Genomic DNA, 14,908 nt, shown 5'->3' on the forward strand with positions numbered 1-14,908 from the left:
GACGATTCTCTGTCAACCAATCAACATTCTGCAGTGAGTCTAGCTCCACCCTTTAGGTACCCCAATGGAAGGGTACCAAAAAAGTGGTACGTTTCGGTTCGGCATTTTGGTACCATTCACAACTTTTGACAGTGAAAACGTAGAGTGCAAATGTAAAGTCGATTAAACGGGCATTCGGCAACCCTAGCTATTTCTTCGCTGATTTTCACCTTTGTTGTCGCATGAATAAGCTAAAGTCCAAAAAAGTCGGCGTGTTCCTTTAACATTCAATAATGCTTAACAGTATGACTTTTGGCGAGAGATTCAATCAGAAAGTGGTCGTGGTAAAGCACAATCTCATTTGGCCTTCTACACATTGAGAGATTTTTTTTTTGCCACAAACATGGCACAAAAAAGTGTGAATTTATTCAAAGCTGCAGGTTGCCACTTTCCAGTGCCGTCACAGCAGGGGAATAGCACAAGGGCAGGATATATGGTGATGAAATCTCTCTAAAAGAAACTGTATGAGCAAAACTACAACATTACAATTTAAGCAGCAAATGTAAATTATATGGAAAGTACACGTTTCATAGCCAGTGGGGCGACGGTACCTCCAGGGGTGCACTGAACCTGTGGGCTCAGAGAACATGTTGAAATACACCAGCTTGATGAAAAAAGCCTGTACTTGGCTACTGCCTTCAAGGAAAGTTTCAAGGAATGTTTTGTAAGATTTAGAGGGGACTTGAGCCTGGCCCGTCCTGTTATCAGTTCTCATAGTACAAAATGTTCCCTGCAATGCACGTCAACACCTCAGTAAAAAGTTTTTTGTTATAAAAACAGCCTGCTCAGTAACTCAAAAGCCTCTAGCACCTACAGCAGCAGTAACCGTACACATCTAATATGATCAGCACTATTACAGAGGTCACAGAGAGGCTGTCAGCAAAATTATTTGCTCCCAGAAGTCGAAAAACTGAGCAGAACAAAGAGATCTCATTATTAAAGCACCCTTCGCGTGACTGTGCTGCAATATTAGCGTGCTATGTAGCAACCCAGAGCTTATCTGCAGAGAAACTACATCGCATACATGCAGTGTTCAAATATAATGCTACTGTGTTTTTTTTCTGGGTAAAAGGGGAGCAGGTGCTTTGTCCCAGAAGAAAAGCACAGTAGCTGTAATTTGCGATGATGATAGTATCAGTGAGATGTGTGAGTAAGGAAAGAATGATTGATAAAATATTTTTTTTTTTTCTTTTTGCACTGTGTCTACCAAACAAAATGCCAAAGGCAATCCCTGGATCACTAAAAAATATCTAAAGAATCACATTTTGATGGGTTGAAATAACACTGTTCCATAAGGGAACACATCTGGTGGGTTCTAAATTCAGAAAATACTCCTTTTCTTCTAAGGGTCTAACATCTTGCATGCATAAATCCAAAGGGGAAGTTTTCTGCAGTGTGTCATTGTTTTACAGTGACCTCCCAAAGGACCTGCGAGTGTGAACACGTATACATACACATGTGCACTGATGCAGTGAGAGAAATGGAGCGCTGTGATATATTTAGGAGAAGCTATGAGCGTGTACAGTTCCCCATAGCTGACTGGGGGCATTCTGATCTGAATCAGAGGTGACCTTCTAGATTACACAATAGGAGAACTCTGCCAGACAGAGTAATATATATGTCTTACAAGACTCATTCCTATAGGCTACTTCTCACAGTCCCATGGGAGAAGGCATCATTTAATAGAAATTCAGATACACTACCGGTTTGAGTTTAAGTTTAAGTTTGAGGTTTGTATGATTTTTCATACAAATGGAAGGATGCATTAAGGTAACAAATAAAAGTAATAGTGAAAGTAAAAACTTTGTTAAAAATAATTTATATTTCAAATAAATTATTTTAAAAAATTCTACTAAAAGAGTCCTGAAAAAATGGATAACAAAAATATTAAGTAGAACAACTGTATTTAACACTGATAATAATTAATGTTTCTTTAGCAGAATGCTTTCTGAAGGATCATGTGACACTGAAGACTGGAATAAATTACATTTTAATATTGAACAATTGTTTTATTGTATTTTTGATCAAAATAAATACAATTGCAAATAAATATTCTTTCAAAAACATTTTAACTCACTAACAAAACTATCAAAAGTTTTAGGCTAATTTTTAAGTTGTGTGTCGTAGTTTAGTGAATGTGATGGTCTTTATGGACGGAAGTCCTTTTTCTGTTTTTACACAATCATAAACATGCTGAGACATGAGTATTTGTGGAAGGGCATTGGCAAGGTGATCCCCCTATTGAGTATAAATAGAGAATGCAAGAAAATGAAGTCAGCTCAAGACACCTGACAATGAGGTATCGGCTTTCTTTACACAAATACGTAAAGGGCACAGCTTTGTTCTGTTTGAATAAGAATCAAAGCTTTCATTTAACGGCTACATATCTTACAGGGTTGAGCACATTGACCTAAATTCACCTTTTGTTTTTTTACTCATCCCTCAAAATAAAATATTGAGTAGGTTCAAATGTCTGCACATTATTCACACATTGCTTTTATACATAAAGATTCGAAAAAAAGGGGGGGAAAGTGATACATATTTGTGAGGTACAAAGTAAACAAATTATTGCACATGAACTGGGATAAAATTGTATAGATATATAAACACTGATGTCTATGGTAGTGATCAAAACAGAGTAAATCACCTTTTGGAAGTAACTTACCTTAAAATAACTTAATGCTTCAAATAAATATTGTATCAATACATAATTACACAAGTAGGTGGTGACAAGTGACTGTTAAAATTTTTTATTTGTCATTGAATTATTCATTCAAGAGATCAAAAACCCTGATTCCTCTAATGATGAAACAAGTGTCTTTATGAGTGAGTCATTGAAACACTCATTCAAACAGTTTTTATTTTAAAATAATTAATTCACATTAATTCAATGTTTTTTAAATAGACTGCAGAAATTAACATTTTGTCAGAACCTCTAGTAAGTTACATGTTATTTTGTTTAGTTGTCCATTTAGAATTGTGGGAGAACCGTGGTCTAAAAATAAATAAATAAATAAAATAAACACTATCCAGAAAGAAATGTTTCCAGAATCGTGCAGCTCTAGTGATTGGGGCTAAAAGGTTAATGCTCTACGGCAGTGGTCGGCAACAGGCGGCCCACGGGACAAAACTGGCCCGCCAGCAATAACATATGGCCCGCACCCGCAGCCAGATTATGTTAATAGCGGTTGGTTCTGAAATAGATCTGTCATGACAGCAACAGTTATTCACAATCATTTCGTCTTTAGTGATTTTGCCTTTAAAATAAAAGTACAAGAACATTTTTGCAGCATGTTTTATTTTGAGATGAATTGAGAGCTTTTAATTTGAAAACTTCTAAAGACTATCAAAAGAGTCTGTGGATCGCTTCGTTGCAGATAAGACACACCGGCTTTTCTTTTAAATGTCCTCTTGTTTTTTGAGTTATTTGTATCCATTCCGCATCTCCCACACATGTGTGTTTTAGCAAGGCGGTCTGTGTTGCAAGTTAGTGCATTTTTCATCAATTAATTTCTGAAATTATTCTTACCATGTTCTGGCCTGCCATCTAATGGCAATTTTTTTGCCCCGATGCCAAACTTACTTGCCGACCCCTGCTCAACAGAATTTAAAAATAACATAAACCTACTGTACACTAAACCCAACACTAAACTTAACTGAGTGTAAACAAAAACCAAAGTGAGATAAGAACGCATTTGTTCAAGCAACCATGCCATTTTAGTTTGCATCTACAAGTCTTTGAACTTCTTGAAGCGCTGTAGTATAAGTGCTTTCAGGTCATAAGTGTATTGTCAGGGTTTTTCCTGCATAGACAATTATGAGGCGGCCGCCTCCGTCAAATTTCGTGCCGCCTCCGCCTCTCGACAAAACTCGGACAGACAGTCACGTGCTCATATAAACTTTTTCCACCGTGACAGTTCTGTCGCGATTCCCGCTTGTGTCCATTCTCTAACCGTGTAGTTTCCCGATAGTGCTGCATGGATCATAATCCGAGGGTCGAGTAATAAAAACATTCCATTCAATCGAGGGTGGATGACAGCTAAATGAGTTTGATAAAGACACGGAACTCCCATCATGGTACCTAATGTACGGACGGTAACAAAGTTGCGCTGTTGAGTCTCGCGCAGTTATTTATAACATTAATTATAGTTAAGAAACCTACACACGACCAGAGTGCTGTTTCCTGAATGCCATCACGATTGAAACAGAGATATTAATTTCATAACAGTTCAATAAACAAATAGTTAAAATTAAGTTACTTATATTTTTAGACTGTTTTTGTTCCGTTTTAGCAGCGAAAATAGTTTCAAACAACAGAACCATATCGCGTCTCACAGCAACACTCATCCATGATTCATTACTGAATCATTCAGCGTTTTGAACTAATCGCTTGAGTCAAAGATTCAATTGCCCATTATTAAACCATCTCATTCTGAATCAATCAGCCGTTTGAACGAATCGTTTACATTAATGACTCAATGACTCGCTCATTAAGACGGCCGCCTGCCGCCTCCTACTGGCGGTTTAGTTTCAAAGTATCATTCTTTTCAACATTCCTTGTATATTCAAAAAATATTCAAAATAATCTCATTTAATACAGTTATAATTTTTCAATGTAAATTATTTAATTTGATTGGTAACAGCCTAGTGTCTTATTATTTTAACCCTCCTGTTACCCTCAAATCCGATAACATCTTTTACCCACTGGGGTCAATTTGACCTCCAGAATATGATTTTTTTTTTAAAAAGGTTTGTGTCTCAGATAATTTATATCTTTGTTGACTACTTAAATAACCTTTTAAGTTGACATCCACCCAACACAAGAGACTGAACTCAGGCGATCCCCGCGGTACAGCGGAAGTGGCAGGAAGACGTAACGTCTCAGTTCCCTACGCAGGGAACGAGGGTTACATACGTAACGAGACGTTCCCTTCCGTTGTCACTCCGAGTTACGTCGGATGACGACGAATGGGGTTACCAGTCTAATCACGCCACCCTCTCGGCTGTCTTCCAGTGCCCTGCGTAAATCTGAGATCCCTGTCGTGATACTGGCACGGACGAAGGACTCCTATTTAGCACAGGAATACCAAGGTACACTGGGGAGCATATCCCATAGCTTTATAGGAAATATGCAATTATTGCCATCCCAGAAGGGGGGGGGGGACTTAGAGAATACACATATGACCCGAAGGGATGCATATGGAGAACACTGGGGTGTCCAGCCGCAGGTGGAATATTTCAACCCCAGGGGTGGCAAGGTGGCTTGCCAAGGGAAAGACACATGCTCAGAGAGGCTTACAGTGGAAATACACATGTGGGGGTCGCTCAGAGGAGGGACCATGCACACGGGAGGCACCTAGCTGACGCGCAGGCAATAGACACTGGCGCCGACGTCAGGAGTGCTGGAGGAACTCAGGGCTTTCGGGGAAGCTCACCTGAGGAGAATATCGCACATTTCCAGTCCATGGAGTGGAATGGCGAGCAAGCGAAGACATCTGAGTGGGTCCAGTACTAGCTGGTTGAAGCGAGTACATGAGAGGACACTGGCTTCACTCGGAGATAGTAGAATCTGGCGAATGTGTTAGGTGTCGCCCAGCCTGCAGCTCTGCAGATGTCTGTTAGCGAGGCGCCATGCGCTAGAGCCCAAGAGGACGCCACACTCCGGGGAGTGGGCAGTCACACCAAGGGGGCACGGTCGACCTTGCTGCTGGTATGCCAAAGCAAAGGCGTCCACTATCTTTTCCAGTGAGAGAGCCTTTCCCTTCAGCTTCCCACCAAAACAGACAAAAAGCTGGTCTGAGGTCCTGAAACACTGCGTTCTGTCTACATAGGGGCGGAACGCACGTACTGGACAGAGCGGAGAGCACGTACTGGACAGAGCAGTGCCAAGGCTGGGTCTGCCTCCTCCAGGGGCAGCGCTTGCAGGTTCACCACCTGGTCCCGGAAAGGAATGGTAGGAACCTTGGGCACATATCCAGGCCGGGGTCTCAGGATCACGTGAGAGTAAGCCGGCCCGAATTCCAGGCACGCTTCTTCAATGGATAATGTGTGCAGGTCCCCTACCCTCTTGATGGAGGCCAATGCAGCCAGGAGTGCTGTCTTCATTGACAGGAACTTAAGCTCCACTGATTTCAAAGGCTCAAAGGGAGCACTCTGCAGGGCATTTAGAACCACTGAGAGGTCCCAAGAGGGAACAAGAGGAGGGCGAGGAGGATTCAGTCTCCTCGCTCCCCTCAGGAACCTGACGATCAGGTCGTGCTTTCCTACGGACTTACCTTCCACTGTAACATAGTGTGCGGCAATAGCGGCAACGTATACTTTTAGGGTGGAGGGAGACAGCCTTCGCTCCAACCCTTCTTGAAGGAAGGAAAGCACGACACTGATCGAACATCTCCGGGGGTCTTCTTGGTGAGAAGAGCCCAGTTGACGAAGAGGTTCCACTTAGCGTAGACATGTCTCGTGGACGATGCTAAGCGGAAGTGATGGTAACCACCACCGCTGGTAGTAGGATACTCAACCTGCCTCATCCCGTCCAGGAGCCACACGTGGAGGTTCCAAAGATCAGGACGAGGGTGCCAAGGGTGTTTAGATGTCATTTTCAAATGAGAGAGATGGAGAACATAGAGAGCACACAGAGCACAAAGAGAAATGGTTTAGAAGGCTTCTGTTCATGCTTTTATAATGTTTGCTCCTCCCCTTTGCACGGCATGGGGGGAATAAATTTATGTAAAATTATAATGAACATTATACAATTATAACATGTTATAGTGACCTCAATAAAACAACCAAAACAAATGTGTGTGAAATTTTAATATTTCTTATGTTTTATACAGCTAAAAGAGCCTGGGGTCAAATTGACCCCAAGGAACACCGATGCTTCAAAATGTGTACAGGACATTGAAAAAATATCAGAAGGTTAATTTTATGTTTACAGAGTTGTCCCCATTAAATTAGGAAAAGTCATTAAATCTGAAGCAAAAAAAATTTTTTTTTTACATTTTTTTACATACGTTAAACATTGAATGGGGTCAAATTGACCCCAAGGATAATAAATTGAATGTATTGATAAAATGTAAGAATTTTAAATGAAATTTAGAGCATACATTAAATAAAATTAGGGGGAAAATGCCCTTTATAAAGTTACAAAAAATTGTTCTGATAAGTGTGTTTTCAAAAATGAAACATTGACAATAAGTTTAAAGGGAGTAAAGCCTCTGTTTAGGCTATAAAGAAAATGTAATTTTGCCAAAAGAAGAACTTTTAATTTAAATAAATGTTAATTGTGTGATATGTTACCATATTATCATTCTTAATTGAATAATTGTAATGTGATGATCAGATGCAGATATCTAAATCAAAGAATATGGGTGGTTGGCGGGTGGATTATTATTTATTTTTAACAACAGATTCGAGTGACTCAAAGTGCACCAGCTTAATGAATTTATCTTTAAAATGTACAAAATTTTCTCACGGGGGGCATGCCCCTGGACCCCCCTAGTGTTACAATTTTACCACCTCCGCCTCATTTTGAGCCAGGAAAAACCCTGTGTATTGTGCAAGGAACTGCGCAAAAATATTGATAATCCGCTCCCGTAATCATAATTTGTGTAAAAAGGGAAGTGGTCTAATCTGGAAACTGTAGTAAACTGTATATATAGCCTAAAGTAGACCTTTTTAGGACCTTTGCAAAAATGTAGGTAGAGGCATACTTACAATGAGCCTAGATTGTGTTCATTTATCATTACTACATGATTAGTTATGAATGTGGTTTCAAAACTAACAGCTTTATTTTAGGTGCCTTCAATGCTAAAACACTTGGTGATAAGCGGACAGTAACCATATTTGTCATCAGATGCATAGTTTCCAAACAGGTATCCCTTGTTTATGATGAGCAAGGATTTCACACATCATCGTAATATGTTTCGGCAAATGCCTATGATTAGAATCAGTAGCTTTGCCATTGTTATGTAAGAAATTTACAGGAATTTATATAACTGTATTGCCTGACAAAGGCCCGTTTAACGACATACTGACCCTCAGGGGTGAGCAGCATGGTGTCATGGGTGATGGGGCCGCTGTCACCCTGCATTGCCACCCACATGACAAACTGTGTGCTACCGCTGAGAGAAGCAGAATACATGAGCACTGTCATACACGTTCAGTGTGAAAACGTAACCGTAATGCTCAATGAGAAAGCTAATAAACCGGCTTAAATGACAGGAGAAACTTAAAAGCGAAAGACCACAAACAGGTGTGGTAAATGATACATGCGTGTCAAATATTTGTTGAATTAGCATGGCTCAGATTCAGAATTAATACTCTTACTTTCAAGCTAATTAAACAAATCAATTAAATAAGTGTGGCTTAAGGCTGATTTATACTTCTGCGTCAAAAACTACGCCGTAGCTGGCGTAGCCTGACGTGCACCTCTCCAAAAATGTAACGATGCGTCAATTCTACGCGGACGGCAAGCGTTGTGATTGGTCCGCTAGAACCCCTCCCTCAGGTAAAAAAAAAAAATCCTGCTTATTAGTGTCGCATTTCAATTTTCGATAGTGTCACATTCCTGCTTGCGGATTATAAATTACCTGTTCTTCGATATTTAACAACTCAAGCTGCAACAAAAGTCACTGTCTATTTGCTGCCATCACTGCTGCTGCTTCTCAAACAACTTACACAACAAACTGCTGCTTCTTCGGCTTTTGCCTTGATACTGTGGGTTACACCATCAACATGCCTGTGGACACTGCCTACTAGCGGTCTGCATGGGTAATTGCCCATCGACGTGGACAAACGACGCAGAAGTATAAATGAAAACCGAAGCGTAGCCAACAGCGTAGAGGCTACGGCGTAAGTCCGACACAGAAGTATAAATCAGCCTTTAGCGGTAAAGTCCTAGCTTGCAACTAAATGATTTGTAGTTTCAAACGTCATCCTTTTGAGTCTCTAAACAAGGAACATGGCTGTCAGATAAAAGCTGAATAAATACAGTAATAAGAATTACTTATTAGTAATAAAACGAAAGTCCGCTCCTTCAGAAAATAAATTTTAGGACAGGTTTATACTTGTTTTTAATTGCCTGGGTGTGGTATCGGTTTAGTCTCAAAAACATGCGCACATTGTGAAAGCTCTGTAAATGCACACTGAGTTACGCATGTGCTGATATTCTTGCTCATGCTCTTTGTTGCGTGCTCTGTCCACAAACTGACACTCTTCATTTTCATCAGAGCACTTAGTGTGCTGGTGAGCACAGTGTGAGGCAGAGATAAACATTTTTAGATATTCAATTGATTGGTAATTTGAGAGAGAGAGAGAGAGAGAGAGAGAGAGAGAGAGAGAGAGAGAGAGAGAGAGAGAGAGAGAGAGAGAGAGAGATGCTCTGTGTTGGGTCTGTAAGGGAGGTATATTTTATAGGGGTTGATTTACAAGGGTTGTAAATCAGATCAGTTCAGCTATAACAATGACAGGCTCAATCACTGGCCTAATGCCGTATAGGCGAAATAAACTTTGCTATACTGTTTGCATAAAAGGAATTGCACAGGGACATAATTATAAGGACATATACATTATATCCTTTGTGTTTTAGCAATGAGGTCTTCTTGACATAGACTCAGACTGTATGCCAGTACATTTTAAATTCATTATGAATTTGACTTTCAAATGATTGAGGGAGAAGAAAGTAAGAGCTTGGCTATCAAGCAGAGGCAGAAGGGCAGTTATCTGTATATTGCGGCTCTAGGACTCCTGAGAGTTTCTAATCAGCCATAAAAATAAATCTGTGCTAAGTCTGGAAGCGCCTACTCCTCACAAAAGAACTGGGTTTAGGGTGTTTGTAGGCCTGGAGCTGTATTGAGAATGGCAGTTTAAGCAATAGCAGAGCAGTGCTTTTATAAGACTCCCAGATGGGAATGCACAAATAAGGTGCAAATCAAAATGTGCTACACAGCAAATTAGAAAACTAAATTTATTGCTCTTAGAGCTCATTTGCATATTCAAAGAATAGTTTTAGACCACCATTACCATCACAAAACAGAAATGAAGTCTGTTTGCATCATTGATCGTTATTTTCTTGTTTATCACAGTAAAGCTGTTTTAAAGCAATCGCTATGGTATAAAGTGCAATATGAATAAAGGTAACTTAACTTGGCTATAGAGCATTACAATTAATTTTAGTTTGGCGTACAAGACATCAAACAAACGGTTTGAATTTAAAGTCAATAGACTTATATATGTTCAAACAGCCAAACCCAAGCAAACACACAGTAGTTTGTTCTATTCAGAGCATGATGTGGATGCTTTTAAAGGGATAGTTCACCCAAAAATGAAAATTCTGTCAGTATTTACTCACCCTCATGTTGTTCCAACCCCGTAAGACCTTCGTTCATCTTCGGAACACGAATTAAGATATTTTTGATAAAATCTGAGAGCTGGATCACTCCTCCATACTAGTCCATAGTCTTCTTCAGGGATTGAAACTTGCCAGCCCCGAAAAGTTATGAAAGACATCGTTAAAATAGTCCAAGTGACTACAGTGGCTCAGTCTTAAGTTTATCAAGCGACGAGAATACTTTTTGTAACCAAAAACAAACAAAAATAACGACTTTATTTCAACTATTCATTTCCTTCTCTTTGGGCCTCTAGTCAGTTGGCGTAGTGTGATTCCGTAGAGCTACGTCTCACGTAGGCTCACTATTGGCCAACGTTGGTTCGTGTGTGATGCGTGTGACGTACAACAACAGAAGCGTACGCTGTTAAACTAGTGAACTGACTCGAGGCCCACAGAGAAGGAAATGAAAAGTTGAAATAAAGTCGTTGTTTTTGCGCACAAAAATTATTCTCGTCGTTTGATAAACTTAAGATTGAGCCACTGTAGTCACTTGGACTATTTTAACGATATCTTAAATAACTTTTCGAGGCCAGCAAGTTCAATCCCTGAAGAAGCCTATGGACTAGTATGGAGGAGTGATCCAGCTCTCAGATTAGGGCTGTGCAATTAATCGAATTTCGATTTCAATTTCGATTTTGGCTCCCAACGATCTCCAAAATAGTACAATCGAGTAAAAACGATTATTTTGCCATGTTCTGTTTTGCAAGAACACTCTTATTTTGTCTTGTGTTCTGAATGACTCACGCACGCGCACATCCGCCCCTCTCAAAGCCATAAACTCTCTCAGCCTATACAGTCATAAACTGGAAGTACAATAAACTTCACAATAACAATCGGCTAATTTAATATAGACTGGAGTGAGACCATAGACGTCTCTCGAGCTGTCACGATATCTTTCTGCTCGATCACTGTAGCGCCTCAGTTCAAGTGAACGGCAGCGCGAACGCACGTGACCTGATCATCTGTTCCGCTTTACAGCACGAAACACATCGAGAATGAACACAGGGAGCGACATTAACACGTGTCTGCTTGTTCGGGAATAGGGGATTTTTAAGATTCAAGTGAAAGAGTTTTACTTGCCCGACGATCGAAACGCGAGATGGTTTTGATCTTATACAGTCAGTGTAAACAGAGATTGGTAATGGATAGTTTCTGGAAGCTGCGCTGCCTGTCTATTTGTGAGAGAGACATTAGTGGAGAAATCAAAACAAATGAGCCTAACAGCTCACACAAAAACTCACAGAAGAAACATACTGAGGTAGTAATGTTGAGTTTTTATTTATTTATATAATATATGATATAGTTAATTAACATAACACGACTAGTTCTATAATATGACGATTGCAAATGTTACATTGAATTTATAGTTTAATAAACAGGTACCCTAGTTTTTATGTAGTAACTTACATTTTAGACGCAATATTGACTGGTTTTGGTCTATTTCACCGCGAAAATAGTTACAAAAGAAAAGCAACACTAAGCGCTGTTTTGTTACTGAATGATTCATTATTTCGAATGAATCGTTTTAATGAATGACTCAATGATTCATTTATTAAGACGGCCACTTGCCGCCACCTATTGATTTATTGTTTAAAGGTATAATTGACTTTTTTTTTATGTTATTATTTGTTTAAACATTAATCTCATAAAATTTTACAGTTGTAATTTTGCAGTGTAAATTAATTTATTGATAACAGCCCTTTTTATTAAAACTGAATTGGATCAAATGTAAGAATTTGACATAAAACATATATTTAGTAAGGTTTAATAAATTGTCCTTTATAAAGGTAAATAATGCCCTGGTGACCCCCTACAACAAATTACTTTGTAAACATGTCACCTTTTTCACCACTTGTGAGTTTGCAGGTCTGTTTAATAGTTCAAAAAGTTGAAAAAAGTTGTTCAAAATGTTCAAATTTCGATTTTTTAAGAATTATTGAATGGTGCCTTTTAATAAATGCAACACGTTCCCAAAGTCATGTGAAATAATCGTGTTACATAATCGTGATTTCAATTAGGGCTGCACAATTAATCAAATTTCTAATTGCGATTACGATTACGGATTGCCACGATTACGTAATCGTTCAAAACCGCGATTACAAAAGAAAGTCCACTCTGCGTTTGTGTGTTTAGAGCATAATTATGTTATGAGAGGAGAATCACGACTACTTCAGAAAACCCAGCACAATATGACATACCAGGCAGTGACGTAAGTGTACGCTAAAATAAAAAGTCTTTCACCTCAGAAAAACGGACTTTAATGTCCTGTCAGCCGTTATACTGTGCTCGTAGCGCGCACTCTTCAATTGCACGGGCAAATGCGGCGGCACGCGCTGTGTATCGCTTCACTGTATAAAGTGCAAAAGAAACTATGTGCATGCAACGTCGTTACAATGCAAATTATTAAGTCACGAAATAAAAATAAAATACCAATAAATCACGTGTTAGCTGAGAATGATTTGCATGCAGGTATGATTTTCATTCTATTCACCAGGAGCTGTTTCATTAACAGTTCTTGTTAGTATTGTGTATTTACAATGGTAACTGTCCTTTCAAAAATGCCACTTTATTTTCACTTTGTGTTATTTTTTATATTATTAAATGACTGTGGTGGCTCATATCAACATTGTATTAACAAAAACTAGTTTGGGACTGCTATTTAATTGCTTTAGCATAGTCCTAATGTTTTTCTAGTCTTTACTATGAGTCATTCTTACAATTTATGTGTATGTTAAGTAAAGGGGGACAGTACATGTGTGTTAACAATTTTTGTGAAAACATGTATTATAATATGCCTATATATATTCAATGTAAATTGTGATAATCGTAATTAATAATCGCAATTACAATTTCAAGGGAATAATCGGCAATTATGATTTTTGTCATAATCGTGCAGCTCTAATTTCAATACTGACCAAAATAATAGTGAACTTTCCCTTTAATGTTAAAAGGAAGCCCAGACCACAGCATTTTGTCTTGAAAATGCACCACATCTAACTTAATACTACAGTAGGTCTTACAAAAATAATATCATTAAAACTGTATTGTAACTTAGGGATAGTAACACATTTGAGGACTTTAAGGTCTATAATGTGTACAGTAATTTGTTTGAGCTCACGTTACTTCAGCAAGGACAGCGCAGTAGCTGAAAAACAGCCATCATACAAGCCTGTGTGTGTCCTGCAGTCCTGGGGATTTACGAAATGACTTTCACTGTCCTTGTCTGAAATGTGTTTTAATAAGCCACACGCTGCTCACACGTAGAGCACAATATGACATGCAATATGAGTGCTACAGTATAACTCTGAATCACAGGTACAGTGGTGCGAAAACAGATTGCATTGCCCTTAACAAATGTTCTGTTGGAATTTTTTTTTCCAAAGGAAAACAGCCATTAAGTTCACCACATACCAGTTCAGCAATAAACCAACCTCATCTCCTCAAGGTATTTCAGTGTACTGTTTGTTTGCATTACTTTTAATGTTTATGATATGTACTCTCACTGGGAAATTATTTTTCCTGATTGCATTGCATTAAAACAACACATTACATGATTCACTGAAGGTGAGAAAGGGCAAATTAAAGATAGTGTCTGGAGAAATACTGGCTCATATTCTCGTTTTGTTTACAGGCTAATCCTGCACTTAAATAGGCCTAAATATAACACAAGTGTCAATTTTATGAGCATTATTTAATCCTGATATCTGCCAGTAAATTGCATTCTCGTAAATCTTTAATTATTTTTAACAGGAGATTGACATTTAAACATGAAAATGTCTGAAATGAAGGAAAAATCTTTCAGAACAAAACATCACATACTGTAGCTGTACTGTGCACACACTTGGCTACAAAGAAGAGCACACTATATGATAAGAGTTTTTCATATTTTAACCCTGTTTTGTCATGTCTTTCTTGGTTAAACTTCAGACGGTCTCTGGCTAAACTAACAACTGTAGTTGTTATGCAACTATTCCTAATTGTGGTAAACTTAATTTCTGTACAACATACATGTAATGTGTCCATCCACAAGTATAAAGATGAAACGCGTGATTTCACCCCAATCATATTTCTTTTTTCATTGCTTGTCTATTACACACCACTGCTGAAACGGACTGTACAGGGCAAAAAAGAGAATATAATGCAAGGAACTGAAATTAGACAATTACCAGTGTGTCCAAGAGCTAATGCTGCATTAGTGCGTCTACAAGACTGATTAATGATCACTATGCTTTGTACTAACACAATAAAGAGGACAATACTAACATTTGTAATAATAAAAGTCAAATTGCATTTTGGGTGGTCTGTAGTATGGAGTGAATTACGTTAAAGGAAACGTAGCTTAAGTTAAGGTGTCTCGCTCTGATTCTTGGTTTGACAATAACTTGTGTAGGTGTTATTTGAGTCTGAAATCATTTTGTGACAGAATGAGGTGAATGTTTTTAGGTTCCCCATACCACTGCTAATATTAAACATGAACTGTAG

General features: G+C 38.7%; 1 protein-coding gene across 1 annotated transcript in view; it reads right to left on the reverse strand.

The window, feature by feature from the left end:
* LOC143748638 (multiple epidermal growth factor-like domains protein 9) overlaps positions 1-14,908 on the reverse strand; it is a 140,223-nt gene that overhangs the window by 123,360 nt on the left and 1,955 nt on the right. The window lies entirely within an intron of this gene.

The sequence above is a fragment of the Siphateles boraxobius genome, unplaced genomic scaffold, assembly GCF_051911475.1.
Source record: "Siphateles boraxobius isolate OS27281-9 unplaced genomic scaffold, OSU_SipBor_1 24, whole genome shotgun sequence".
Taxonomy (NCBI): domain Eukaryota; kingdom Metazoa; phylum Chordata; class Actinopteri; order Cypriniformes; family Leuciscidae; genus Siphateles; species Siphateles boraxobius.